Below are 12244 nucleotides of genomic sequence, written 5' to 3'. Positions count from 1 at the left end.
TGCATGTGCACTTCCACTTTAGGGTCCATTCACACGGATCTGCAAAACACGGACACCTGCAATGTGCGGTCCACAAATTTTGTGGACCGCACATCACAGTAAATAACAAATTAGGATAATAAAGGGTGACCACCTGAGTCAGACAGAAAAATTATGTAGTAAGTGGTCAAATTAAAACTTAACATTTAATTAATATATTTAGAAAATTGGTCCCAAGATATAACGATAAATAAACAAACATAAATCAGAAGCAGCGCGGCGGGTTGCCACACGGAAAAGCTGGTACCCTGTACCAAGTCAATCACTGAAAGGGGATGCTCGGTGGCACCAAAAATAACCGTATGGTCCTACCACTCAGATGAAAGTGCAGTCACTGTGTACATACATTACATTACTTATCCTGTACTGATCCTGAGTTACATCCTGTATTATACTCCAGAGCTGCACTCACTATTCTGCTGGTGCAGTCACTGTGTACATACATTACATTACTTATCCTGTACTGATCCTGAGTTACATCCTGTATTATACTCCAGAGCTGCACTCACTATTCTGCTGGTGCAGTCACTGTGTACATACATTACTAATCCTGTACTGATCCTGAGTTACATCCTGTATTATACTCCAGAGCTGCACTCACTATTCTGCTGGTGCAGTCACTGTGTACATACATTACTAATCCTGTACTGATCCTGAGTTACATCCTGTATTATACTCCAGAGCTGCACTCACTATTCTGCTGGTGCAGTCACTGTGTACATACATTACATTACTTATCCTGTACTGATCCTGAGTTACATCCTGTATTATACTCCAGAGCTGCACTCACTATTCTGCTGGTGCAGTCACTGTGTACATACATTACATTACTTATCCTGTACTGATCCTGAATTACATCCTGTATGATACTCCAGAGCTGCACTCACTATTCTGCTAGTGCAGTCACTGTGTACATACATTACTTATCCTGTACTGATCCTGAGTACCATCCTGTATTATACTCCAGAGCTGCACTCACTATTCCTGTGCAGGGTGCACTGACTACATCAGCCCAGGCGTCTAGATAGTTAGTTGGAGAGGGGCTCTACATCTTGACCCCCCTCTTCCCTCATAGCTAACCAGTCCACTTTGATCCACATCTGGATCGCAGTGAAACTTTATCTCTATGCAGAGTGCACAATTGACATCTTTGTCAGTGCACCCTGCACAGGTTTAGCCCAAGCAGACCGTGTTTCCCCTGATGAGCTTGTTACTCATCTTCTTCAGCGAAACGTGCATGTAGGGATCAGGTAAGCGAGGGCCTTCTAGGGCGCATAAATTCCAGGGTGAGGTTCCTGTAGGTGACTGGTGGCGGTTCACCGCTATCCGGTCACATAGGCCAGTGTAGGGCTCTAGGTCATCACTAGGGCCAGCCAGCACTACAGACCACCCTGCATTACGCAATTTCCAGAGCAACGGTGTGCACATCCATCAACACCAGCTGGACAATTGTGGATCCAGAAGCCTTTCATCTGAGTGGTAGGACCATACGGTTATTTTTGGTACCGCCGAGCATCCCCTTTCAGTGATTGACTTGGTACAGGGTACCAGCTTTTCCGTGTGGCAACCTGCCGCGCTGCTTCTGATTTATGTTTGTTTATTTATCGTTATATCTAGGGACCAATTTTCCAAATATATTAATTAAATGTTAAGTTTTAATTTGACCACTTACTACATAACCGCACATCACAGACACTATAATAGAAAATGCCTTTTCTGGTCCGCAATTGCGGACAAGAATAGGACATATTCTATTTTTTTCAGGAACGGAATTGCAAATTGCAAATCCCGAAAAAACGGATGCGCATCCGTTCCAGCCCCATTGAAAGTGAATGGGTCCACAAATTGTGGAATGAATGCGGACCCAAATTACGGACATGTGAATGGACCCTTAAGGTGTGCCTCCCTGCTGTTTGGTAAGCAAGGGGTTAATCTTCTGGCTATTGGGGATTAAGGTGTTTCCTGGGTGTGGCCGCGGGCTTGATATAAACCTGTGGCTTGCTGGCTGGGTGCAGTTGTACTACAGCCTTGCCTGGGTGTTTCTGCCCAGTCCTTAAGGGCCACCTTATGGAACATAAATTGTCCTCCCTTATGTACCCTCCTTGTACCTTTACTACCACTTGTATGTGTGGTGTGGGTTTATGTTCTGGGTGTGTGTAGCGTTTTGTTGGTTGTTACATGTCTGGGCTGTTGTTGGTGTTGGTCCCTGCATGTATGCTATACATTACCCTGTATGTTGATACCTCCGTGAGGGGGCTGGTTTCCCGGAGGGGTTAACCATATGTCTGAATGCAGTGTTGCCTGGGGCTGCCGTGCACCTTGCTGTTTGGGGCCCAGGCAGTAGCAGGTATGCTGGATTCCTGTGTGTGGTGTTGTTTGTACGGTGTCCTTTTTGGTGTGTGGGCACCTGTACTTATGCACGGGTTCCAGTCGTGGTGGCAGCGGCAGGTGAGTTTTCTGGTGTTCTTACCTGCCGATCCAGGTGCTGCATATGGTCATTTCCCTTCCACCTGTTACTAGGCAGCTGGAGACTGCGGTTTTTCTGAGTCCCTGAGGAACCGGTTGTCTCCTATTCTTGACCCCTATGCCAGGGACTGTCAGGGTCAGCAGGTTCAAGTGCATGAGCCCTCCCACCTTCAGGGTTTGCTCAAGCGGTCAGGAGATGAGGGTCAGGATTAGGGCGGTTGGGTTGTGGCCTGCTCCCTTCATTGTTGTCTGGCCTAGTAACAGTTCCCATTATATGGTGGGGGGTTTCCCCCACTCTCCACCGTGACACTGAGTTACATCTAGTATTATACTCCAGAGCTGCACTCACTATTCTGCTGGTGCAGTCACTGTGTACATATATTACATTACTTATCCTGTACTGATCCTTAGTTACATCCTGTATTATAATGCAGAGCTGCACTCACTATTCTGCTGGTGTAGTCACTGTGCACATACATTATATTACTTATCCTGTATTATACTCTAGAGCTGCGCTCTCTATTCTGCTGGTGGAAGTACTATATTCAGAGCAGCACTTCGATACCATGCAGACTCTAACTGGAATGCATCATCCAATCCACGACCTCAGATCCAACTTGGTCATACGATCAGCATAAAAACACAAGTTGACGGCAGCATATCCAGAAGTGAACTTTATTCACAGTGGGTCCATGAAAAAATGTGCAATAACGCCAATAAAGTGCTGCCGGCAACTTGTGTTTGTATGCTATTCTTCTGGTGGAATCACTGTGAATATATTACATTACTTATCCTGTACTGATCCTGAGTTACATCCTGTATTATACTTCAGAGCTGCACTCACTATTCTGCTGGCGAAGTCACTGTGTACATACATACATTACTTATCCTGTACTGATCCTGAGTTACATCCTGTATTATACTCCAGAGCTGCACTCACTATTCTGCTGGTGCAGTCACTGTGTAAATACATTACTTATCCTGTACTGATCCTGGGTTACATCCTGTATTATACTCCAGAGCTGCACTCACTATTCTGCTGGTGCAGTCACTGTGTGCATACATTACTTATCCTGTACTGATCCTGGGTTACATCCTGTATTATACTCCAGAGCTGCACTCACTATTCTGCTGGTGCAGTCACTGTGTGCATACATTACTTATCCTGTACTGATCCTGGGTTAAATCCTGTATTATACTCCAGAGCTGCACTCACTATTCTGCTGGTGCAGTCACTGTGTGCATACATTACTTATCCTGTACTGATCCTGAGTTACATCCTGTATTATACTCCAGAGCTGCACTCACTATTCTGCTGGTGCAGTCACTGTGTCCATACATTACTTATCCTGTACTGACCCTGAGTTACATCCTGTATTATACTCCAGAGCTACACTCACTATTCTGCTGGTGCAGTCACTGTGTACATACATTACTTATCCTGTACTGATCCTGAGTTACATCCTGTATTATACTCCAGAGCTGCACTCACTATTCTGCTGGGCAGTCACTGTGTACATACATTACTTATCCTGTACTGATCCTGGGTTAAATCCTGTATTATACTCCAGAGCTGCACTCACTATTCTGCTGGTTGAGTCACTGTGTACATACATTACTTATCCTGTACTGATCCTGAGTTACATCCTGTATTATACTCCAGAGCTGCACTCACTATTCTGCTGGTGCAGTCACTGTGTACATACATTACATTACTTATCCTGTACTGATCCTGAGTTACATCCTGTATTATACTCCAGAGCTGCACTCACTATTCTGCTGGTGCAGTCACTGTGTACATACATTACTTATCCTGTACTGATCCTGAGTTGCATCCTGTATTATACTCCAGAGCTGCACTCACTATTCTGCTGGTGCAGTCACTGTGTACATACATTACTTATCCTATACTGATCCTGAGTTACATCCTGTATTATACTCCAGAGCTGCACTCACTATTCTGCTGGTGCAGTCACTGTGTACATACATTACTTATCCTGTACTGATCCTGAGTTACATCCTGTTATATACTCCAGAGCTGCACTCACTATTCTGCTGGTGCAGTCACTGTGTACATACATTACATTACTTATCCTGTACTGATCCTGAGTTACATCCTGTATTATACTCCAGAGCTGCACTCACTATTCTGCTGGTGCAGTCACTGTGTACATACATTACTTATCCTGTACTGATCCTGAGTTGCATCCTGTATTATACTCCAGAGCTGCACTCACTATTCTGCTGGTGCAGTCACTGTGTACATACATTACTTATCCTATACTGATCCTGAGTTACATCCTGTATTATACTCCAGAGCTGCACTCACTATTCTGCTGGTGCAGTCACTGTGTACATACATTACTTATCCTGTACTGATCCTGAGTTACATCCTGTTATATACTCCAGAGCTGCACTCACTATTCTGCTGGTGCAGTCACTGTGTACATACATTACATTACTTATCCTGTACTGATCCTGAGTTACATCCTGTATTATACTCCAGAGCTGCACTCACTATTCTGCTGGTGCAGTCACTGTGTACATACATTACATTACTTATCCTGTACTGATCCTGAGTTACATCCTGTATTATACTCCAGAGCTGCACTCACTATTCTGCTGGTGCAGTCACTGTGTACATACATTACATTACTTATTCTGTACTGATCCTGAGTTACATCCTGTATTATACTCCAGAGCTGCACTCACTATTCTGCTGGTGCAGTCACTGTGTACATACATTACTTATCCTGTACTGATCCTGAGTTACATCCTGTATTATACTCCAGAGCTGCACTCGCTATTCTGCTGGTGCAGTCACTGTGTACATACATTACATTACTTATCCTGTACTGATCCTGAGTTACATCCTGTATTATATTCCAGAGCTGCACTCACTATTCTGCTGGTGCAGTCACTGTGTACATACATTACTTATCCTGTACTGATCCTGAGTTACATCCTGTATTATACTCCAGAGCTGCACTCACTATTATGCTGGTGCAGTCACTGTGTACATACATTACTTATCCTGTACTGATCCTGAGTTACATCCTGTATTATATTCCAGAGCTGCACTCACTATTCTGCTGGTGCAGTCACTGTGTACATACATTACTTATCCTGTACTGATCCTGAGTTACATCCTGTATTATACTCCAGAGCTGCACTCACTATTCTGCTGGTGCAGTCACTGTGTACATACATTACATTACTTATCCTGTACTGATCCTGAGTTACATCCTGCATTATACTCCAGAGCTGCACTCACTATTCTGCTGGTGCAGTCACTGTGTACATACATTACATTACTTATCCTGTACTGATCCTGAGTTACATCCTGTATTATACTCCAGAGCTGCACTCACTATTCTGCTGGTGCAGTCACTGTGTACATACATTACATTACTTATCCTGTACTGATCCTGAGTTACATCCTGTATTATACTCCAGAGCTGCACTCACTATTCTGCTGGTGCAGTCACTGTGTACATACATTACATTACTTATTCTGTACTGATCCTGAGTTACATCCTGTATTATACTCCAGAGCTGCACTCACTATTCTGCTGGTGCAGTCACTGTGTACATACATTACTTATCCTGTACTGATCCTGAGTTACATCCTGTATTATACTCCAGAGCTGCACTCGCTATTCTGCTGGTGCAGTCACTGTGTACATACATTACATTACTTATCCTGTACTGATCCTGAGTTACATCCTGTATTATATTCCAGAGCTGCACTCACTATTCTGCTGGTGCAGTCACTGTGTACATACATTACTTATCCTGTACTGATCCTGAGTTACATCCTGTATTATACTCCAGAGCTGCACTCACTATTATGCTGGTGCAGTCACTGTGTACATACATTACTTATCCTGTACTGATCCTGAGTTACATCCTGTATTATATTCCAGAGCTGCACTCACTATTCTGCTGGTGCAGTCACTGTGTACATACATTACTTATCCTGTACTGATCCTGAGTTACATCCTGTATTATACTCCAGAGCTGCACTCACTATTCTGCTGGTGCAGTCACTGTGTACATACATTACATTACTTATCCTGTACTGATCCTGAGTTACATCCTGTATTATATTCCAGAGCTGCACTCACTATTCTGCTGGAGTACTCACTGTGTACATACATTACTTATCCTGTACTGATACTGAGTTACATCCTGTATTATACTCCAGAGCTGCACTCACTATTCTGCTGGTGCAGTCACTGTGTACATACATTACATTACTTATCCTGTACTGATCCCGAGTTACATCCTGTATTATACTCCAGAGCTGCACTCACTATTCTGCTGGTGCAGTCACTGTGTACATACATTACTTATCCTGCACTGATCCTGAGTTACATCCTGTATTATACTCCAGAGCTGCACTCACTATTCTGCTGGTGCAGTCACTGTGTACATACATTACATTACTTATCCTGTACTGATCCTGAGTTACATCCTGTATTATACTCCAGAGCTGCACTCACTATTCTGCTGGTGCAGTCACTGTGTACATACATTACATTACTTATCCTGTACTGATCCCGAGTTACATCCTGTATTATACTCCAGAGCTGCACTCACTATTCTGCTGGTGCAGTCACTGTGTACATACATTACATTACTTATCCTGTACTGATCCTGAGTTACATCCTGTATTATACTCCAGAGCTGCACTCACTATTCTGCTGGTGCAGTCACTGTGTACATAAATTACTTATCCTGTACTGATCCTGAGTTACATCCTGTATTATACTCCAGAGCTGCACTCACTATTCTGCTGGTGCAGTCACTGTGTACATACATTACTTATCCTGTACTGATCCTGAGTTACATCATGTATTATACTCCAGAGCTGCACTCACTATTCTGCTGGTGCAGTCACTGTGTACATACATTACTTATCCTGTACTGATCCTGGGTTACATCCTGTATTATACTCCAGAGCTTCACTCACTATTCTGCTGGTGCAGTCACTGTGTACATACATTACTTATCCTGTACTGATCCTGAAATACATCCTGTATTATACTCCAGAGCTGCACTCACTATTCTGCTGGTGCAGTCACTGTGTACATAAATTACTTATCCTGTACTGATCCTGAGTTACATTCTGTATTATACTCCAGAGCTGCACTCACTATTCTGCTGGTGCAGTCACTGTGTACATACATTACATTACTTATCCTGTACTGATCCTGAGTTACATTCTGTATTATACTCCAGAGCTGCACTCACTATTCTGCTGGTGCAGTCACTGTGTACATACATTACTTATCCTGTACTGATCCTGAGTTACATCCTGTATTATACTCAAATATTTCCAAATTAAAATTAAAATAAAAGTATTCTTTCAGGCAGATGTAATTTATTGTCATCCAGATCCAGAAACAACTGTAAGAGAACGAAGATTAAATCCTTCCAGGTGTTTCCATTTGTTTAGTCTGTAACCAGCCAGAAGAATCTCTTGTGCAAACCCAGGCATCACAGAGTCCTGTCACACCCAGTCCTGACATTCACGAAACGCGTGAAGCATGAAGGAAACGCAGAGCGTCTCGTTGCTAAGATAAAAATCATTGCAAGGGAAAAATATCGTTCACGCTCCACGAACTAACAAGACCAAGAAACGTGTGCTGATACAAAACCACCGCCAAATATTCATCTGCGTGTGCAAGCAAGTCACAAGTAATCGAGTCATGTACGAAATAATGACATAAGGGCTGCGTACAGAAAACGGTGCCTGCATAAATAGAACAGAAATGTTGGGTCCGGCTTCCTGTCTGTGGAGCCATTAATGATCAGGGCATAAGATCATAGATAGTCGATACCAGGCTGATGTAAGAGGAAGTCTTAGGCCCCTTTCACACGAGCGAGTTTGACGTGAACGCATAGCACCCGCCATTCATTTGAATGTGTACATGAACATTTGTTTTTTTCACTGGACGCACCCGGACCTAATCCGTCACGCTCGTGTGAAAGGGGCCTTACGTAATCTTCCGGCTCTCTTGGTTGACCGCATGTACTGTTATACAAAACCAAGTATTTAAGGGGAATTACACCTTAAAAGAGGGTCTAGACTTTGCAAATTGCTTGTCTCATGGTTGTGGAAAGGTTGATGAAGAACATTGTGGCAGCCATAGACATATGGGCATATACCTCAATGGTCTTTGTTGGTCATGGTGCTTGGTAGTCGCTAATGGGATGGTCCAGGTTGTGGGGTCATTTTTATGTAGTCCTGACTCCATTACCTTGGAAATGCTTCCGTAGGAAGAAACTATTAACCTCTTTCCAAATTGCTTGTCCCTTGTTTGTAGAAGGGTTAATGGAGCACAGTGTGATGTCCATTGGGATCTAGTTAAGTGGTCCACCCATGACATGAGCTTGGTAGTTGTCATTCTTCTCTGCAGATCCTCTCCAGCTCTGTCAGGTTGGATGGGGGTCATTGGTGGACAGCCATATTTAGATCTCTCCAGAGATGTTCCGTTGGGTACAGGGCTCTGGCTGGGCCACCCAAGGACATATACAGATTTGTCCCTAAGCTGCTCCTGTGTTGTCTTGACTGTGTGCTTAGCGTCATTGTCTTGTTGGAAGGTTACCCTTCAGCCCAGTCTGAGGTCCAGAGCTCTGGATTAGGTTTTAATTAAGAATATCTTGGTACTTTGCTCCATTCAGCTTCCCCTCCACCCTGACAGGTCTCCCTGTTGCCCAAGCATGATGCCCCCACCACCATGCTTCACTGTAGGGGTGGTATTGGAAAGGTGATGAGCAGGGCCTGGTTTCATCCAGACATGGCAATTCGTTTTGAGGCCAAAAAGTTTAATCATGGGTTCATCAGAGCAGAGAATCTTGTTTCTCACAGTCTGAGACTCCTTTAGGTGATTTTTTGCAAACCTTTGTGTGTCTTTTACCAAGGAGAGGCTGCTTTCTGGCCACTCATTCATAAAGCCCATATTGAAGGAGGCTGCAATGATGGTTGACCTTCTGGCAGTTACTCCAATCTTCACACGGGATATTTTGGTCACTTCACTTACCAATGCCCTTCTCCTCCAATTAGTTTGGTGAGGCGGCCAGATCTAGGAAGAGTCCTGGTTGTTCCAATCATCTTCCATTTAAGAATCATGGAGACCACTGTGCTCTCAGGACCTTTCAGTTCAGCAGAACGGTGTTTGTCCCCTTCTCCAGATCTGTGCCTCCACACCTTCCCATCTCTGGGCTCTACAGGCAGTTCTTTCCTCCTCATGGCTTGGTGTCTGCTGTGATAAGCATTATCAGCTGTGAGATTTATATTGAATGAGCTGTGTCTTTCCAAATCATGTCCAATCACCTGAATTTACTACAGGTGACTCCAATAAAGGTGTAGAAACATCTTAAAGAGGGTCTGAAGAAATGGGAGGCCCCAGAGCTGAAAGAGTCTGAAGACTTTGCAAATGCACTGTATTTTATTAATTTAAATCATTATAACGCCGGACAACCCCTTTAACCAAGACCCTTTTCTAGATATTAGATGAATGTCTAAATATGGCATAGATCTCCCACATTGTGCTAGACCTCCCATAAAAAGCATTTTCCACCATGCCCACAGAGGTGATCACTGTTAACTTCCATTGGCTTCTTAGAAGAACAGACAATTTTCACACTACTTCTCTATATTTGAAAATATGATCTACGATCTTTGACTACTTTGAAGGGTTTAGCCCTTGGTCCATGAACTATTTGATGTAGGACATGGCGGCTTGTTTTAAGCTGAGGCTTGCACCAGCTTCTAATTTCTGGTTGGCCATGTGGGCACAATAATTTTGATGTTGGGAGTCATGAGTCAGATACGTTTTGTTCCTAAACTCTATTTTATTATACGAGAACAGAGAAAATTACCACCTGTCCGCCATGGGAATTGCTTTTACGGTGTCTATTTTTGCAGTCTGTTATATATGTGGTTATTAACACTTTCTCTCTGCATAAACACTCAGGCATGCAGCTACCATTACATCTCATTCACCCAACTTGGGATCCTTCCCCTCTCCTCCAAAAAAAAAAAAAATGAAATACATTGAGGACCTTCTGTCTGCATATACTGCCATTGCAGTGATTGCAGGATAATTCTGCGACAATATAAAGGAAGCATCAGCGAAACGTGCGTCGGGGTGGGTGACCTCCTTGCATTCCTGCTTTTTGTCTTTTGGCATTTAAGTGTCTATCTTTGTTCCTATATGACTGTTGTGCAGCTGCTCTGTTGTAAGCATGCAGTATGTCTAATAGGCCCCTTTCACACGGGCGACTATTCCGCGTGGATGCGATGCGTGAGTTAAACGCATTGCACCCGCACTGAATCCCGACCCATTCATTTCTATGGGGCTGTTAACATGAGCGGTGATTTTCACGCATCACTTGTGCGTTGCGTGAAAAATCGCAGCATGCTCTATTTTGTGCGTTTTTCACGTAACGCAGGCCCCATAGAAGTGAATGGGGTTGCGTAAAAATTGCAAGCATCCGCAAGCAAGTGCGGATGCGGTGCGATTTTCACGCACGGTTGCTAGGAGACGATCGGGATGTAGACCTGATCATTATTATTTTCCCTTATAACATGGTTATAAGGGGAAATAATAGCATTCTGAATACAGAATGCATAGTACAATAGCGCTGGAGGGGTTAAAAAATTAATAAAAATAATTAAACTCGCCTTAATCAACTTGATCGCGCAGCCGGCATCTCCTTCTGTCTGTCTTCTGTGCAGGAACAGGACCTGTGGTGACATCACTCCGGTCATCACATGATCTTTTACCATGGTGATGGACCATGTGATGACCGGAGTGACCACAGGTCCTGTTCCTGCACACAGCAAAGAAAGAAGACAGAAGAGATGCCGGCTGCGCGATCAAGTGGATTAAGGCGAGTAAAAAATTTTTTAACCCCTCCAGCGCTATTGTACTATGCATTCTGTATTCAGAATGCTATTATTTTCCCTTATAACCATGTTATAAGGGAAAATAATACAATCTACAGAACACCGATCCCAAGCCCTAACTTCTGTGAAGACGTTTGGGTACCAAACATGCCGATTTTTCTCACGCGAATGCAAAACGCATTACAACGCCCGTGTGAAAGAGGCCTTAGGCTATTCTATTATTCAGCATGGCCTGCTGTTATAGTGTAGACCTTTAATGAGGTCCACTATTATCAGTTATAGACTACCAGAGGGTTTATTTTGTAGGTCATGCGCGGTGCTCTAGTGCCGGCACTACCTTCTGCTGCGCTATCATGGTGTAGACACTACCGGTTCTTGCATCATTGTAGCCTACAGATATAGGTTGGACCCTATGGCTCAAGAACATACGACAAAGCATTATTAATTAGACCAGCACAGGGTAATTCCACTTACCTGATGTGTCTGGTCATCCGTGATAGCACAGTACATTATTGCCATTATGCAGCTTTTTTGTTAAACCTGTAATATTATCAGCAGGAATTTTTGTAAGGAGTGAACCCTTTATATTGTCGGCGAATTATCCTGCAATCACTGCAATGTATACATCTGTCCACAATCATGTATTTATACATTTTTAATCAATAAAGATTGAATTTAATATGTGTGTGCGCATTTGGTGGTTTATTGGGTGTTGACACACATATTATACTACTGGTGTTCTTCTAATATCGGTGTTGCATGTACTGCCATGTAAATTCCCACTTACGGCTGACCATTGACATTATAGTTAAAGGATTC

This window comes from Bufo gargarizans, chromosome 5 (genome assembly GCF_014858855.1).
Source record: "Bufo gargarizans isolate SCDJY-AF-19 chromosome 5, ASM1485885v1, whole genome shotgun sequence".
NCBI classification, from domain to species: domain Eukaryota; kingdom Metazoa; phylum Chordata; class Amphibia; order Anura; family Bufonidae; genus Bufo; species Bufo gargarizans.
The sequence above is the reverse complement of the archived record's forward strand: the minus strand, read 5'-3'. Positions refer to the sequence as shown.